The following is a 3,687-nucleotide window of genomic DNA, read 5'->3' as shown; positions in this document are numbered from 1 at the left end:
GCTGTCAGTTGTGTCTACCAAACGTGTGGACATTTCAGCCTACAAGAACTCAACATCAAATCTGAGGAAACAAGATGCGATAAGTTTGCCGTATGTATAATTTTGTGTAATGCTATATCTCTGAGGCATAACTTTTGTATGATGTAATTATTAAATGTAACGCAGTGCAATACTAAAAACCAGTTCACACTCTGAGTGTACACACTAGCAATATATGATGATTAAGTTTGCTACAAATTGATTCAGTTGGCGTCAAGATGTAGCTACAGGTATTGGCTGACAGTCTCATCAGTTAGTGCCTTTGTGGAACACATTAAAGTTACACAGGCCTAATAATTAGGAACAAAAATACATATTATTTATAATTAATAATTTTTATACATTATATTTATTTTTATATATACATTATATATAAATTTTTTTTGTTATCATTAATAGTCAATTGTTTCCAGTAATTCAATTTTTCATGATGTAATTTATTGACACGAGACAGTACTCATGCATTTACTCACTACTTGAGTAGCTTTAAAAGTACTTTTTTACTTTTACTCAAGTAAATTTTTGGATGCATACTTTTACTTGAGTAACACTACTCAAATAGATGTAACACTACTCTAATAGACGTAACACCATTCTCTAATAGATGTAACACTACTCTAATAGACGTAACACCATTCTCGCGTGTGCGCGTGTGTATAGTGTGTGTGTGTGTGTGTGTGTGTGTGTGTGTGTGTGTGTGTGTGTGTGTGTGTGTGTGTGGCATGATGGGAAACACAAAGGCATGTGTGATGGGAAACACAAAGGCATGGGAAACAGGAGGAAGAGAGTACACAGTGCAGATAGATTTAAGGAACAGAAGAGGAATGCCATGTATGAAAGAGAATGTAAAAGAGGGGAAGAAGAAGATAAGGAAGTAGATGCAAATGAAGCTCTTCAGAAGTAGAGGGTTTCACCTGAACAGCTGCTGGGGTTGTAGAGGCTAAACGCTATCAGCTGTCTGGTGGAACCCTGCGCTGCTGAAGACCAGGACTGGAGAGAAAATAATCACATAGTCGAAGTGACTAAACAAAGAAGCCAGAGGAAGACGAGGAAGATGGTGAGGAACTCAAACACTCACCTCCCGAATGTTCCGAGATCCTGATTCCCTGAACGTCGGTTTACACCTGAAATTGATCTAAAATACACACGAAACTTTAATATGGATTGAAAATTTTCATTGGTTTGAGGAGATCCAAAATTACTCAGAAAAACTGAAGATAATTTTGACAAAACAGAAATGCAACTTAAGCCAGAGAACTTAAAATGTGTTAATCAAGTCCCCAATCGAAGAGTCATTTTCTAAAGATTTTCAAGCAAGAAACTTAATACTTGAGAAACAGAAAAACATATTTGAAAAACATGATTTCATTCTTTACCCGTGATCCCAACTAAAAGGAGAATCAGAAATGCTAAATCATGAGCAACATTTCCAGCACACTGGCTGTGCCCTAACCCTGGGTTTGAACCCTAACCCTGGGTTTGTTAGTAAGAGTGGTTATGTTTGAACCCTAACCCTGGGTTTGTTAGTAAGAGTGGTTATGTTTGAACCCTAACCCGCCCTAATAGATAAATACTTTTGATCCCAGAGGGAAATTCTTGATCAACCCAAATTTGACTTCAATCACACCTCTGACCTACAGGGACAGTGTTATTTTTCATGCACTGACAGAGTCCACCAGTGTACCCTTAAATCAACCAGGCTGTCATCAGCAGTTTTCCATCCAAAGTGTATAGTGTACAGTGTACAGTGTATATGCAGGCAGACTATTATATATATATATATATATATATTATATATATATATATATATATATATATATATATATATATATATTATGGCAAGCCGTTCAGGAGAAAACTATATATATAGAATGACTGCTAAGTCTGAATATATGGAATGAAACCTGAGAATATGGAATGAAGTCTGAATATATGGAATGAAACCTGAGAATATGGAATGAAGTCTGAATATATGGAATGAAACCTGAGAATATTGAATGAAAGTCTGAATATATGGAATGAAACCTGAGAATATGGAATGAAAGTCTGAATATATGGAATGAAAGTCTGAATATATGGAATGAAAACCTGAATATATGGAATGAAAGTCTGAATATATGGAATGAAAGTCTGAATATATGGAATGAAAGTCTGAATATATGGAATGAAAGTCTGAATATATGGAATGAAAACCTGAATATATGGAATGAAAGTCTGAATATATGGAACGAAACCCTGAATATATGGAATGAAAAACCTGAATATATGGAATGAAAGTCTGAATATATGGAATGAAAACCTGAATATATGGAATGAAAAACCTGAATATATGGAATGAAAGTCTGAATATATGGAATGAAACCTGAATATATGGAATGAAAACCTGAATATATGGAATGAAAGTCTGAATATATGGAATGAAAAACCTGAATATATGGAATGAAAGTCTGAATATATGGAATGAAAGTGTGAATATATGGAATGAAAACCTGAATATATGGAATGAAAGTCTGAATATATGGAATGAAAACCTGAATATATGGAACGAAAGTCTGAATATATGGAATGAAAGTCTGAATATATGGAATGAAAACCTAAATATATGGAATGAAAGTCTGAATATATGGAATGAAAACCTGAATATATGGAATGAAACCCTGAATATATGGAATGAAAGTCTGAATATATGGAATGAAACCTGACGTAACTTGCGCCATTTTGTGCTTTCAGTTTGTGGTACCAGGTATGGTGGCAGGCTCGTTTGTTTGGCAGCATTTTGGGTACCCGGCAGAAATGATAAATGGCAAGAGAGTGACTGATAAGACACTGACCATATACAAACATTGTATGAAAATAATGCCGTACACCGCGGCCAATAGGAGCACGATACAGAGACATTTACAGCAGCACCACAGCTCAGTACTCAGATCAACATATCTCACCTGGTAGCAGGGACAGAACGGTGCTATTTCATTCCATATATTCAGACTTAGCAGTCATTCTATATATATAGTTTTTTCCTGAACGGCTTGCCATAATATATATATTATATATATATATATATATATATATATATATATATATATTATATATAGTCACGTTGAGGACCCCGGCCCCTCCCTTTTGGGCGTGTTTACGTCGTCTGCGTCTACTCGTCTGCGTCTGTGTATCTCTGTGGGTGCGGTTATGTCTTGTGATAATCCGTCTCACCTGTGGCTCGTCTTGTCATCACGTGGGGTTTATGTGGTTTGTCTATTTAATGTGCGTTCGTGCAGTGTCCTGTGCTTGTCGTTGTTTGAGTCTACCTGTTATGTGTATATATATATATATATATATATATATATATATATATATATATATATATATATATATATGTTTAGGTGTTTTACGTGCGCTGTCTGCGCTGTTGTTGACAATAAAAGGAACGTCAGTGTTCGGCAAGATCCGATTCGTGCCTCGTCCTTCCCGCCGCACTACACGTGACATATATATATATATATATATATATATATATATATATATATATATATATATATATATATATATATATATCCATTTGACACCATAGCTGGTGTTTTTACATTAAACAAAATAAATGTACGTAATTAATGTATAATGTATGTATTAAGAAATGTACTTAATTAATGT

The 3,687-nt window shown here is 34.7% G+C and overlaps 1 protein-coding gene across 4 annotated transcripts in view; it reads right to left on the bottom strand.

Annotated features, from left to right (window-relative positions):
- Positions 1-1,672, bottom strand: part of dgkza (diacylglycerol kinase, zeta a) — a 90,343-nt gene extending 88,671 nt beyond the window's left edge. The window contains exons 1-2 of one of the 4 annotated variants that reach the window (XM_077006005.1): positions 1,118-1,669; positions 954-1,029 (exon numbers count right to left, since the gene is read on the bottom strand). The gene's annotated coding sequence lies outside the window, so the exon portion shown is untranslated. Of the gene's footprint in view, positions 1-953; positions 1,030-1,117 lie in introns of all 4 variants that reach the window. The other 3 variants (XM_077006170.1, XM_077005913.1, XM_077006079.1) reach the window with 3 other exon arrangements.
- Positions 1,673-3,687: the final 2,015 nt, after the last annotated feature.

Source organism: Brachyhypopomus gauderio, chromosome 1 (assembly GCF_052324685.1).
Source record: "Brachyhypopomus gauderio isolate BG-103 chromosome 1, BGAUD_0.2, whole genome shotgun sequence".
Lineage (NCBI taxonomy): Eukaryota > Metazoa > Chordata > Actinopteri > Gymnotiformes > Hypopomidae > Brachyhypopomus > Brachyhypopomus gauderio.
Note: the sequence above shows the minus strand (reverse complement) of the source record. Positions and strands in the feature narration are given on the sequence as shown.